At 41.3% G+C, this 15,525-nt stretch overlaps 1 protein-coding gene across 3 annotated transcripts in view; it reads right to left on the bottom strand.

Annotated features, from left to right (window-relative positions):
• The window catches only part of KAT6A (lysine acetyltransferase 6A), a 108,779-nt gene that overhangs the window by 75,894 nt on the left and 17,360 nt on the right, over positions 1-15,525 (bottom strand). The gene's annotated exons all lie outside the window — the stretch shown is intronic.

The following is a 15,525-nucleotide window of genomic DNA, read 5'->3' as shown; positions in this document are numbered from 1 at the left end:
GGTAGAGCCTGGCGGCAAAAAGGCAAAATCCAAGAGAGGAAGATGGATCAAATGACTCTCGGCTGTTATAAGGAGTACTGGGAAGCAAATAAAGAGTTTGGAAAGAGATGGGAAAGGAGGAGGAGCTACATGCCTTAGAAAGAGGGCCGCTCCAAGGTGGTGGCACTCAGGCAAAGGCCTACTGCGGAGAAGGAGCGACGCCCAGAGGGGAAGTCACTGCACAGAAACACACAGCAGGTGTAAAGGCCTCAAGAAGAGTTTGGCAAATTACGGAAACTGAAAAAGAGAAGTGTGGTTACAGAGCAGCAAGCAAGGGTGCCGGTCTGGATACGAAGAAGAGAGCTATGCCTTAAAGGAAATCAAGGAGGACTTCTTGTTCTCTGGTTTTGATAGAGAAAGGGTGGATTTACTGATATAAAGAAAACTATGGGGAAAAGGAGAAGGAAGAAATCAAGAATCTGTTTTGTTCCCATTACACTTGAGTTAAGATGTTCAAGTAGGGCAGAGAGACTGTTTTACTGATCTGCATATGCCTTCATGTTGAAAACCCAGGGGTTTTCTGAACAAAGTCTGAAGAGAGGATCCTTTTTTTCCTTCAGAGTCACGAGGCTAGAAGGATCTGAGTTCTAAGAGACCTACAACCAGTGAGAGAAAACATGTCTGAGACAGGAGACCACGTAACCAATTCAAAGAGAGTGGCAGAGCAGAGAAGCGAGAACCCACAGTCCTCTAGTCTCGGACCAGCTGGCCAGAGAGCCAGCTCCCTCCCTCTCCTTCAGTTTCTTCACACGCATGAATAAATCACTCTTTCACAACCCTAGACCTGACCAACACACCCACCACACGCTTATTTAGATTCTATCTCTTTTACATAGTAAATCTATTAGGAGCTCGAAAAGGACTCAAGTCTTTTTAGTTTTAGAAGCTCAAAAAGGAAAGTGCTCAGCAATGAAATCTGAGAAATGCTAAGGATTACAAAAGTACCGACATCTTCCGAAGTCCCTGGGGCCCAGGATGAGCTTGGGGAGAACCAAGTTGTGAAAAAAGGAACACACTCAACTGAGAAAATAACCCAATTTTTAAAACGGTAAAATACATTTCACCAAAGAAGATATAAATAAATAAGCACATGAAGATGCTCAACATGACTAATCACTAGGGAAATGCAAATTAAATCACAGTGATATATCTTATTAGAATACATTTTTTAAATGACAATACCAAGTGTTAGAATGCAGAGCAAATGAAACTCAAACATTGCTGGTAAAAATGTGAAACAGCACAGCCACTGTGGAAACAGCCTGGCAATTTGTTATAAAGTTAAACATACCTTTATCATTCAGCCCTGCAGTCTCCCTCCTAGGTGTTTACCCAAGTGAAAGGAAAACCTACAGCAGCAAGCTGAATGACTGCTCCCAAAGATGTTAGGCCTTGATCCCAGGAACCTGTAAATGTTAATTTATTTGGAAAAGGATCTTTGCAGATGTGATTAAATGAAGCACTTTGATAATGCATTTATCCTGGATTACCATGTGAGCCATCATATTTATCCTTATGAGAGAGGACAGAGGGAGACAGGACACACACAGAGAGCAGACGCTGATGAGGATGGAGGTGGGGACCGGAGTGACCCTACCCCCTAAAAAATGTGTGTGGCAGGGAGAGGGGCATGAGCTTTAGGCACCAGAAATCTGTTAACTACACCATGATGAAATAAAGTAGCTGTGATCTGTTGAGCACTTTTAACTGTATACTTGTACCTTATAGCATTATTTAATTATTACAGAATGCCTACAGTATCAATTTCTCAGTTTCACAGATGATAAAAATTAGGCTTAGAAGAAAACAGTCTGCCTAAGACATAACAAAAGAGGGAACAGCACTCTTTACTGATATGAAAAAAGGTACATAAAAAACAATGAGCTAGGGACTTGGGGTCTATACCTAGAAAGCTGTGTTACCCCAGAAAGTTAAGGTAGCTTTCCAGGTCTCAACACAACCTTTGAAACAAGTGAGAAGGATTACTTGTTCCAAATCTAAAGTTCTGTTATTTATGAATACCACCATAGAGAAATATTTTTCTACCCTGTAAGCAACCAAAAGGTGCCTTACCTGTAAGTCAAAGGTTAGCAAACTGTTTCTGTAGGAGGGCAGAAAGTATTTTTAGGTTTTGTAGGACACATAATGCCTGTGTCATCTACAGCATAGTCTCTCTTTTTTTTAATAACCCTTTAAAAATATAAAACTGGCTAGAAGTCCATATAAACACAGGTCCTGGACAGGATTTGGCTCACAGGCTGGGCCTAGTTTGCTAACCCCTGTTCTAAATCAACTGTTTTGAGGCTATTTTGAATTGAAAAAGAGAAGAATGATGGACAAGGGGAGGGGCATGCGGACTTCTTATGGGCATTTCTGTTTAGAAGCAGGACATCCAGGTCACTGCCTATCTAGATGTATCCCTAAGCACAGCCTTGTTCTTTTCCCTTCCTCAACCACCTTCCCACGTCACTTTTTAAATTTTTAAAAAATTTTACTTATTTTTCTTTTTTTTGGCTGCACCCTGCAGCATGTAGGATCTTAGTTTCCCAACCAGAGATCAAATCCACACCCACTATATTGGAAAAGCACAGTCTTAAACCACTGGGCCAGGAGGGAAGTCTCAACATCACTTTTTTTTAGTGGTATCTTTCTAACTATACGTATGTAGCCATTTGATCTAAAAAGAAACAAAATCATCTTGAAGAGTACTTGGTGTTGCTGAACTTCCTTCCCCCTGTGCTTCCGGGTGTATTTATCACCCAATAACCTATTTCTTACCAAGAAGTGGTAAATACATGCGGTGATAAGCATGATAAAAATACTACTGGTAAAGAAATAGTCTAGGGGTTATCAATTCACCTTGACTGATTCACTGTGTACTTACTGAATACCAACTATGTGCCAGGCACTAAGTAAAAACCAGGAAACAAAAAGAAAGCTCTCTTGGAGCTTACGTTCTAGTAGGAGGAGACGAACAAAAATAAAATACAGAGTATGTCAACTGGCGGTAAGTACTATACACAGAAACAACACAAAAATGGCCCTAGGGAGTCCCGGGAGTGATGGTGAAGCTGCAATTTCTACAGGGCAGTCAGGGAAGGAGGGGAGGGAGCCAAGCCATGCCAACACTGACTCTGGAGACCACCCCCTCCCACAGCCACTCCCAAAGATCTCTGCAGACGTCACTTTACCCACAAGGCCTCTCTCAGCACAGTCTGGTTTTTCCCCATTGCATGTGTCTTATGACACATGGTATCCTTTACTTTTTGTATCTGCTATTATTTTTACTGTCTACACACACACAGACACACACACACACACACTCCTCCTGAAGTGAGCTACATAGGGTGTTAAGTTTTAGGTTTTGCTCACAGATAAATCCCAGAGGTTGAGGACATTATCTGGTACACAGCAGGTATAACAGATACTGCCTGGGGACTGAGGTGGGTGGTGGTGGTAACGTTCCAAGTAGAGGGCCCAGCATGTGCAAGGGTGCTTACGCAGGGATGTGCGGGGACAAAAGCAAAGTCCGGCGGCTGGTGGGCAGCAGAGGAGGAGAACAGCAGGACGTACACCAGGAAATGTGTGCTACGTGGAAGGAAAGGGTCTGGGAAGCTTTCACACTATCTAGAGCAGAAGTAGAAAAAACCCACAGGCCGCATCAAGCTTAGCACCTGCTCCTGTGAATAAAGTTTTATTGGAACTCAGCCATGTCCATCTGTTCTCATACTGCCATGTCTGCTTTTACACTACAATCATCAACAGAGAAACTTGACACACTTTTCACACTTACTGAGCAAGATAGTAAACCACTAGATGGTTTTTAGCAAAACAGTCACAAAATCTGATTAAAAAAAAAAAAGTCCTCTGACTGTGTAGATGTGGGCAGACAAGGACAAAAGCAAGGAGATGATCAGGAAGCAAAAGCAATGGCCAAGGCATAAAGTCTGGCCCAGAGAGCAGTGGGGGAGGAAGAGGCACGTGATGGGCTCTGCTGTGTGTCCTAGTGCGCGGTCTGGCAAGCTGCTTCTGGAAAGGGCCAGGCTGTGAGTGCGTTAGCCTCTACAGGCCACAGCGGCTGCAACCACGTTCGCGGAAAACTACTCAGTTAGTCGCTCAGTCGTGCCCGACTCTTTGTGACCCCATGAACTGCCGCCCACCAGGCTCCTCTGTCCATGAGATTTTCCAGGCAAGGATACTGGAGTGGGTTGCTTTTTCCTTCTCCAGGGGATCTTCCCAACCCAGAGATCGAACCCGGGTCTCCTGCACTGCAAGCAGATTTTTTACCGACTGAACTACAAGGGAAGCCTTGAAAACGACTCAATTCTTCTGTTAAGTGTGAGAGAAGAGAGAAGCCATGAACAAGTGTGGCTGTGCTTCAATAAAACTTTATAAAGACACTGAAATTTGAATTACATATAATTTTCGCCAAGTATGAAATATTATCCTTTAAATTTTTTCAACCATTTAATAATATGTTTAAAAACATTCTTACCTCATAGGTTGTACAAAAGAAGTGGGGGCCAGTGTGGTTGGGGCTGTAAATCACCAACCTGCACACTGAGGGCAGAGCCAGAAGCGTTTGCTGCTGGACTGCAGGTGACACATGAGAAAAAGCTGTCAGGCGCACTACCAGTCTCTGCTAGTTAGTGCTCCTACCGAGCTGCCCCACACACAATGCAGAGCAAAAGCACTTCTGTGAGAAGGCTGTGACTCTGGTAACGAGCTACTATGCCATTCATAGTCACTGTGCCCATGCTAGAGCTATCCAAGGCCAAAACTCCCAGAAAAATCAACTGAAGGCAAATACACCAGGAAAAACAGCCACATTTTTAGCTTGAGATTTAGGAAACTATGCTCTTTCTTAAAATACATACAGAGAGAAGTCTCAAGCTACCAGGGTTATTTTTTTTTTTTTAATATATAAAATTAAATCAACAAATATACCTTCAATCCTGAAATGCTGATGCTGATCATGAAACAGCATGATCAGTTTCTGTTTCCGTTTTATTTTGAGTGGGGCAGAGATCATAGCTGTAAGACAAGGATAGACAGGACAAAAGAACAGCAAAATAAGGAAAAAAGATACATATGTAGATACATACACACACACACAAAGAAAGTCAGAGATGCGTCAGTCAGTCAGAATGAACAAATCCACATACAAGGGAGACAGAAACTGAAGCAGAATAACATATTTTGGTACATGAGATGATTAATCCTGGCTACAAATTCAGGATTAGGGTAGGTCAGATTACAGGTTCAAGCCTCTTTAATTAGCTGAGGAAACACTTGGTAATTCTTCAACTACTCTTTGTCCTTAAGCCTCAAGAGACAATTTCAAATGGTTGAACCACTGCATGAAGGGAGACACTACGGCAATAAGAACAGAGCAGGCTAGAAAAATGTCAAGTCAGTCAGAGATGCTCCACCAATGTCATCCACAAAGACACACCAAAGCCTCCTGTATACGACACATCAAACCCACAAATTATCTGTCCAATGAGGTCAGGGCCACGTCTGTGCCCCTTCTGTACTCAACAGTCCCGACTCAAGCGAGCAGTCCTGTGCTACAGGAAGCAGTACTGCAATTCACACCCCTTCAGCCCGTGCGAGCCGGAGGGCAACAGAGCTGGGAAGAGAGGAGGGCAGATGAATCAGGAGGCAACTGCGCGAACAACCTTCCGGGTACCGCAATCGCACTTAACAGCTATCCCAGGCGATCGACAGTGTTGAGACACACAGGCAGCACTTGACAACTGAACACAAAGCCCTTCTTGCCGTAAATGAGGACACGGATCACTGCCACACATAAAGCAAGTAATCTGCCTGTGAGCAATAGCAAGACGAGCACTTTCTCCTCAAGGCGCTTACAAATGAGCACATCTAAAGAAGCCTGCAATGCCAGTTCACAACTTCCTGTAAGCTTTCTGGAGACATTTCAATTCCTAGAATATGTATTAGTCTATTTTCCGAACAGAACAACAGGTGATTAAAAAGGCTGAGCTAAACACTTATGTTTAAGAATATTTTTCTTCATTTAAAAGTTTTTCTTAAAAAAAAAAAAAGGCACTTTGATTTAATCACAATTTTGTTTTAAACATTTTTTGTCCCTTCCAATGCCATAAAAAAAAACTGAACTGAACATCAATTTATTCCTGCTCCAATAATCCAAACAGCCAACAAGTCTGATGTTCACTTAAGAACTAAGAGATTGCAGAGACTTCTGCTCATGGACATACACAGACGCGCTAGCCACAGGTTTTTCTGATTGACAATGACTGGCTCCTTTTCCCTCCTTTAAATATTAATAACTCCCACAGACATTTTACTGCAAAAGCAGGCAAGAGCAAAGACTCTACCTGCCACTAACAACCAAAAGGCCAGGATCTGAAAGCATATTAGAGCCCCAGACAAAGTGTAATCGCTGTGGTTCCTAAACAGATCTCAAGGGCAGTAAGAGGCGGGAAGGGGCCTTGCCTTATACAAACAGGCTTATTTAAGCAGAGTGAAAAGGTGTAGGGTGGGGATTCCACAACGCCTTTAATATGCTTATGTGAACTATGAATATGCGCTGTCCCTAAACTCACTGCGACAGGGATTCCTCTGTTCTCAGAACACAAACTCAGTAACTGGTACACCAAGGAAGCAATTTGGAAAACACAACCCTCTTCTGCTTACTGTTTTAAAATCAGTATTAAAACGGAGCAATAAAAATTAACATCAGGGCTCATCAAAGATTAAATCTTTTCCTCATAACAAATATACACACCTTATACTTTTAACAGTCCTTTCCAAAACCGTAGATTTACATATGCATATCCGTGAAAACACCAGCATGAGGACACAAAGCACTTTCAACATCTCTATAAAAAAAGCAACTCGAGAGACCGACAGCTACAAACACAAGAGCCAAGGTGTAAGATAAGAGTCAAAGAGAACTGCAATATGAAAGTGACTAGTCTATTATTTAAAAAAAAAAAAAAAAAAGGAGGGCTATTAGTGAAATTTGAGATATACAAGTAGATAGCTCTATTACAAAGGTGAGAGGTACAGGAACAGAAGAAATTTTTCTCGAAGGGTAACATTTAAAGGTCAAAATTCTGTTCTTAATCAGGGGAAGAAACCATTTAGAAGCCTTCACATTTTTAAAGATAATAAATGCAATGATTTAATGAGCACAGTTGTTTAAAATATATTTTGTGTGCTACTAAACTATCCAAATAACTCTGGATCTCTGAGGGGGCAAAAAATACTAGCGCTTTGGTACTCATCTGTATGTCCAATCCCCCCGCTCCAGTTCTTTCCGGACTCTTATTACCTAAATGTTTAACGTAAACATATTGTAAGTGTTCTTATTTAGATATATTTTATCATATATTAATCTTGTGCAAACAAGAAAGAAAAATGTAAGCAAAATTACGTGTCTTACACCTTTCTTGAATTCAGAGTTCATCTCTTCTGGAACACTCTCCTGTTTCGAGTTACCAGTGCTCATTTTTTGTTGGCGGTTTTTGTTCATTTACAGCATCACTCTTTGAACCATCCAGGGTCAGTGATGCAGTAATTTTTAAAGACTACTTCACTGTGGTCTCCAGAATGTTCTTCCAAGCTAGTAACCCATTCCTCTGGGTTTGGATGTGGACACTTTCTTAACCTCACCAGAAGGCGTCCACAGAAGGTTTCCTGATAAACCAGCACTCACATTCCTTCCTCATATGCCCTTAAAATGGTTTGTGGATCCCCACATTTTCATCAGTCTTTATTCAATAGTTTAAAACACGGCTGTATTTAAAAGATACCATCAACACTGGATACTTGATAGTACAGACTATTGATTCATCTGTACTATTTATGATGTCTGTGTGTATGTAATGATTAAAAAAAAAAGATAGCTTGTTGTAAAAGTGAGGAAGTTGTTAGTCTTATCATAGACTCATCTGAGAGCAGGTCATCTACTTATCTACTGCCTGGCACAGAGTAAGCACTCCACAAATTCAAAGATTTATTGAATGAACCCCCAACACTCTCTAGATATCTTGATAGTACTACGATAGAAGTTCGTGCATTTCATTCACTGTTCAATGGATATTTCAAACTATGAGCCAAGCCCCCTGAGAGACACTGAAAAATAAAGAAATAAAAAGCAATTTGCTTTTAATTCCAGTAGGAGATGCAGCTAAACAGACTATCATAATCTAGGGAGAAAACCCAGCATGCCTAACATACCATGAGAATATATTTGCTACGGTCATACAGGAAGAAAGTCATCATACCAAACCAGTAATGGTAGTGGGTCGTTCAAGGAGGTTTATTAGCTATTTCTGGTTTTGTCTGGAGGAATGTCTAAAAGAATGACATTCCAAACAGAAATAAATACATATAAAAACTGAAAGGCAAGAGAACGTGGTGCTTACAAGGAACTGTGATATGCTGAAAGACAGTGGGTCAAGAAGAGTGTCAACAGATGAAGCTGCAAAAAGGCCAAGGAGCTTGAATTTTATCCACATAGTAACAGAAATCCAACAGGCTTGAAGGTTCTAAACAACGGAAGACGAGACATTTTAGAGAGAATAATCAGACAATACAGACGTGAGCTTCAGAAGGCTAGACTGGAGCCTGCCAGGTAATACAAGCTCCACGAGGGCAGGGGTTTGTACCCGTCTGGTTCACTGCTCAATTCGCAGCGTTTATCATGCCAGGTATCATTAACTATTCATTGGATGAAGGAAGGAAAACCAGCTGAAAGACAACTACAAAAACCCAAGACAGCAAAGAACTGAATTAAGCCATTAAATAGTAATTTATATATACACACACACACACATATAATGTATCATTTTTTTGGCTTGTTAGTATTCCCTTCTACTGATGCAATTCAAAAAGACTAATACTATTTAAATTTTTAGGTCTGCCAAAAAAAAACTAAGCTAAAAGAACTACAAATATGTCATTAAAAATTTGTTCCTAGTGGCAACATTAAATAAATCAAGATTATTTAATTTATAGTCAGGACTATAGTTACTCTTCATCTCTGCTGAAGACAAAATTATTTGAGTCAACATTTACCAAGGGTTCAAAATAAGCAAAGAAAGCTATTAAGTGTTTAAAATGAAACAAGATGAATTTAGCTTAGAGATAAAGAAATTCCTAACCAAGAGCCAGTAATATCTGGTTAGTGGATGAATGTTAGTCTCCTTCTTTACCTATTTACAAAGACAACATAGAGATACTTAGGGGAAGTCATGCAATCTCTTCTGTAAAAATAGGAATTTGAATTGAAAGAATTTCTAAGACTTCTGTTTCAGAGTTAAACAATTCTTACCTACTTACTTCTCTAGTAAGAAGCCTTATATTGTCTGCATGTTATTTTGAGCATGCTCCTCCATCACTTTTTTTACCTCCAAGAAAATTTTAACATTCTTATGTGACAGAGACATGTTTTTCTTAATTTTTCAAGCAGATCAGAAGGGAGGGAAAGTAACATCTACTGAGGGCCTACTGTTTACCAGTTCTATCAAATAGCGTTTCTTATCATCCCCAAAACTGTGTTCAGGGTCATGATCCTACTAAGAAACTGAGGGGCAAAGAGATTATAAATTCTTTGCTCAAGATCACAACTAGTTAAGTGGTGAGACCAGAAAGCAAACTCCAGAGCTTAAATTCTATTCATCACCTTAAATGATAATAACTGATCTGAGTACCCAACGACGTCATTCTCCTTTGATCCAGAAATTACATGTTCTTCATTACTGGCCAGAAAAAGTAAATTATGGAAATGTTTCATTACATAGCTGTACTGAAACTCCCTAACCCCTCTTACCTGTCATAGCTTCTTTCCCCATATAAGAAAAGGATGAAACGGGCATTTGAGCTGCTCTTCAATAAGAGTATTAACTATAATTCTTTGCCCGTCTTTTCCCAATGATACACAGGACAAATGACAATTACATGCATGATCCATTCTCAGGGGTATCACTAGGTAAATGAACATGTTCCAAGAGAACGTATTTTTTAAATAAATCATTCTTACGTTAAGTTATTTTCCACACAACTTACAACAGAGTGTAATATAGAAGGTGTAATAAACAGGGTGGGCACACTGTGGCCTTCAGACCACATCCAGCCCGCCAGCGGTTCTGTAGGCAAAGTCTTACAAGAAGATGGTGTGGCTGCTTTGCTCAGAGTTGGGTAGTTGGGTCAGAGACCACAGAGTGGTCAGATAGACCAAAATATTTACTATATGGCCCTTCACACACACAAAAAGTTTGCCAACATCTGTTTTAGACTGACAATTCAATCAGTTTCACCTTACATCTATTGAGAACTTAGATGACAACATAACAGACAATCCAGTTTCAGGATCTTCATGCTGCTGCTACTGCTGCTAAGTCACATCAGTCGTGTCTGACTCTGTGCGACCCCAGAGACGGCAGCCCACCAGGCTCCCCCGTCCCTGGATTCTCCAGGCAAGAACACTGGAGTGGGTTGCCAGTTCCTTCTCCAAGGATCTTCATAAACCTGTTTAAAAAGCAGTTTTTCACTTAGGTTTGTTCAGAGTTCCCTGGACATGTCCACCACAACTTCACTACTTAATTGTTTTTATTTCCGTGGCTTTCCCTGGACTGACAGCAGTGTCTCCCTAGCATTCTCCTTACAGCCCCAGTCCCAGCGCAGTGCCTGCAACACAGGCGTCCAGGGGAAATCTGCTGAGTATCTGAAATTAAGCATATGACTTAGGACCATCAGTCAAGAGTAAAGGAGAAATTCAGTCCTACAGAAACATGCTGCTCATAGGGTGCTCTGTGCAGCCGTGGAACTGTTGAGCTTGTTAGAAACGCAAAATCTCAGGCAAAGACCTGAAACTACATTTTAACAAGATCTCCAGATGAAAATTTGAGAAGCACTGCTATACAACATGGTGCTTAATTATATTAAAGTCCTTGGTTTGATTTTCAGTATGGGCCAGGTTGCTTTGCATGATGAAAAACAATAGCTCTAAGGCTTCATCCTTACTCTACTCTTGAACTTCAAGATACAAAATACAGATTCATTTTGACAATTTTAACAAAGGGGGTACTCTGGGTGGGGGTGGTGAGGGTTGTTCGTTTTTTGGTTGGTATTTTTACTAAAGAAGAGAGAAATACTGTTACTTAAAAACAAGGCCAAAGGAGGGATTGTCATATATTGTCCCTATTTCTACAAGAATATAACCAGAGAATATCCACCCTAACTTAAATGGATTACAGATGTGTGAAATATGTTTTTTAATCTATCTAGACGTCTGCTTCTATGTCCTGTTAAAAGCCGGTATGTGTTCATGAAAACTTCAGCCTTTAAAATATGATGGCAGTATTTTGTGGGTTAATAAATCAATTTGTTTGGTTTTGTTCTGGTATTTTCTGGAGAAAGGAGAGGGAAATCAGCACTGTTTCCTGCTGCTTATTTTTTTTTAAGTGAAGGAAAAAAAAAAAAGAAAGGAACCACTTGAGCCGTGACTTGCTCAAGCCTGAAACAATCTTTAATAGGCAGTTGCTGGATGCCCAAGATGGTTACTTCTCTTCTACAGGAAAGGAACTGAAGCTCATGGAGGGTAAAGTAATTTAAAAATCAAACAATAAGTAATCGATGAGGTCAAGATATGTGCTCTTAAATATAAGCCCTAAGCTAATCAGAATTATTAATATGATAATCTATGAAGCACTTTAAACCACTGCACCAGTTTACCAGAGTTTCAGTTTATCTCAACTCTGAATTCACAGTGTTTCTCCTTTGGACCACTCCACCAGCCTCTACACTCTGGCACATACATACTAAAGCCATACAACCTTGGGCAAATCACTCAACCTCTACGAGCCTTTGTTTCCTCCATAAAATAGACAACCTTCCTTAAAAGGTTGGTATGACCTAAATGTATTACCTAGCATACAATATTTATTCAAAATTATGTGTTTTCAAATATAAGCACTTAAAAAGATTGACGAACAAGGTCACACTAAATCATATATTCCTTGCCAGGAGTAGTAAAGCGACAGGCTAAGATTTTTATGGCGGGCAAAGGGGGCTCATTCTACTCGACAGAAATCTATCGGTATAAGTCACTGCTTACAAGAGAGATCCAGCAAAAAGACCTACATATTTTTTAAGGCAACAGTTAAAAAAAGATTTACAATGATCTCTAAAAACTGCATATTTTCAAGTAATCAGGCGTAAAACAGCCTAGTAGCAGAAAGGTTCAGAGGTGGATCAGAGGTGATCAGAGGCTGTCTCTGGTCACTAGGCTAGAAGAGCAAACTCCAATGAGAGTGAAAGAACAGAGTCAAAAATGGTAAGGATTATACATTTATCAGACTATCAGACTGCCAAAGATCAAAAGGTCTGAAAAAACTGCTCCAAAGGGTGGAGGGAAACAAGGATTCTCATACACACAGTGGGTGAATCTCCATGGGGAGAAACTTAGAAACATCAAAATTACAAAGACACACTCTGCCCAATCATTCCACTTCTAGGAATCTGTTAGTAAAACAACATACAAAGGAGGTTATTTAATTGAGTACTATTTGCAATCACAAAAAAACCTGGAAACAAATGTCTATCAGCATGGGACTAGTTACATGAATTACAGCACACCCACACAAGGGAACGCCACCAAACTTTATGCATTGATATGGAACACACTTCGGCTCTGTCATTAAGCAGGGAGGGGAAGAAAGGAGGGTGCGGAACAGAACGTTAAGATACACTATCAACTGTGGCGGGGGGCGGGGCGGCGGACAAAGGGGAAAACGCAGAGCGAGCGGCCGCGTACAGACACACAGGTCGCTTCGGAAGGTAAACATGAACAAGACTCACTGCCGGCTCCCAGGAAGACAGCTGGCCGCCAGGGAGCTGGCGTGAGGAGCCCGTCTCCTGGAACACTCCTCTGTTGCACTTTTTACAATTTTACGTACTAGTGAACGCATTACCTATTGGGGAAACACAATTTCTTAAACTTTTAAAAACACTACATGAGTAACAGAACAAATATTACCCTGAAGGAAGCAGAAGGCACTTTTCAGCTGAGGTGTCAAGTATTTGCAGAAAACATCAGAAACTGTCTCTCCCTTCAATCTATATATTTTAAGAGGATAAATGGTTTCAGCTTCTAAGTTCACTAGGAGACCTAATACTTAAAAAAAGAAGAAAACAACAACAACAACAACAACCTTATTTCTATCATTCCCCTTTCCAGTTTAAACCTGACAGTTTCCACTCAACAAGCATTTTCTGAGCATCTAACAATGTGTCAAGACCTGGGTATAAGGATTAATAATACGTCTGACTTGATACGTGGTTTAACAGATGTATGTAACTAAAAATGCTAAAGAAGCACCCACTTTTTTTTTTTTTAATGCTATCATCTTCATGAACAAGAGGCAGCCTAATGTGGCTGAAAGAGTACTGGGCTTGAAAGAGACCTGGTTCAGGAAGAAACAGAAAATCCGAACAGACCAATCACGAGCACTGAAACTGAAACCATGATTTAAAACCTCCCAACACACACAAGTCCAGGGCCTGACAGCTTCCCCGGCGAATTTTATCAAACATTTAGAGAAGAGTTAATACCTATCCTTAAACTGTTCCAAAAAATTGCAGAGGAAGGAAAACCTCCAAACTCATTCTATGAGGCCACCATCGCCCTGATACCCAAACCAAAGATACCACCAAAAAAAGGAGAGAGAGAGTGAGATCTGGTTCTAGATCTACTTATTCCTTTAACTAACCACACAATTCTGAATAAGCAAAACCTGGCCACCATAGCACCTGGACCGCTTACCTTGCTACAAATACTATGTCAAAAGAAAGTATGTATGAAAGCAAAACCCGTTTCAATCTGTGGAACGCTTCAGAACATGTTATTACCACCCGTATAAAGTTTTGGGGGAAAAGATTTTCTCTTTTCCCTTCTCTAGCTTTCTAGGCTAACGTTAGGAGTTGTCTGCATTGCTGAAGTTATCAGAAACAAAACTGTGTGTTTTTTTCTTTCTCCAAAATTAGTAGTTGATGGAGCCAAACTACTTGTAAAGCATTCTGAGAGTAAAAGATGAGTTTTTTACTAAAAAGCACACATATAAAGTCTCATAGAGACAAAAGCAGGCATTCAACAGCTACAAAAAGGGAACTTACATAGCACATTAACCAAGGACTGAAGCCCTTAAAACGGAGGGTCAATGAGAGCAACGAGAAGCCTGGGACAGCAGCAACAAGGGTAAAAGGGGCAGCACAGAGTGGGGCTCCAAGAGCGCCCACAGCTTCGATGATCACGCGGGCCACCTCTCAGCCTTCCTCTGGACATGCTTCGTCAGTGCCCTTAATTTGAAGCTGCTTGCTTAAAATCTTGGCCTATTCTTATGCAATAAAAGGAATGTGTTTACCTCTGCTAGCACTGATGTGTCCCCCACTCTGTAGAAGAATGCTTCAGATACATTCTTTCTTCTACCATATAAAAGGCAAAAAGGAAGGAAGAAAGAAAAAAGATAAATGTATTCTGCTGGCTTGGAGGTTACCCTCTAAACATCAGCTCAAAGAAGGCATGATATCAAATATAAAAGCACCTTATAAAGTGCTAACTAAAGTTTGCTGGGGAGAGTGTAGCTCTTCAAAAGTTAGACACGTGACTTGCTTTTTTTAAAATTCGTATTCAATTAAACGTTTGTTGTGGGCCTACAATGTTTTGCTTCTAGGCCTCTGTACATGCTGTTCCTTCTGCAGGAACCACTCTCTTTCCCACCCCACCCACTTGCTTCCCCACTTTCTAACTGCTCACATGTGACTTCCTCTGAGAAGGCTTCCCTCACCTTCCCCACCCCCTCCGCCTTCCCATGGCACACTGCTTCAGCCCTGCTTCAGTCCGCCAGAGCCCGACCACTGGAGTGTTACTGTCAGGGCTGCATCTCCCTCACTCAGGAGCTGACCGCTGTGCTGGCACCTGCAAGATGCTCCATAAATACGTGCAAAGCACCAGACACTGCGTGAGGTGGATGGGGTACAGAGATGAACAACCAAATCCTCAGTTCACGATCCATATGATGCAAACGGGCTATGAGGAGGGGTGTTCTGTACATCAGGGGCCTGAAGGAGGGAGTGGAGAAGGCAGAAGCCATTCCTGGAGAAAGGACTGGCTAAGTCAGCCTGGAAGCAAGACGGGTGACAGGGAACAGAGAACACGTCTAGGCTATGCCGAGGCTGTCTTCAAAGTTAAGTAAGAGCTGAGTGGTGAAGAGGAGAAAAAGGAAATCTAGACAGGAGAAAACAAAGGAGGAGAAAACACGGTGGACCTGAGGAACACCAGGTAGCCGGGAACACGCGGCGGTTCTCAAGCCCTAGCACGCACGCCTCAGAATCAACTGGGGGGCTTATTAACCTACAAACTGTTGTGCCCCACTCCCCGTGAGTGATTCAGCAGGCGTGAGAATGGCCCAAGAATCTGTGCCTCAAACAGGTTTT

This window comes from Bubalus bubalis, chromosome 1 (assembly GCF_019923935.1).
Source record: "Bubalus bubalis isolate 160015118507 breed Murrah chromosome 1, NDDB_SH_1, whole genome shotgun sequence".
NCBI lineage: Eukaryota > Metazoa > Chordata > Mammalia > Artiodactyla > Bovidae > Bubalus > Bubalus bubalis.
This window is presented reverse-complemented; position numbering and strand designations above follow the sequence as displayed.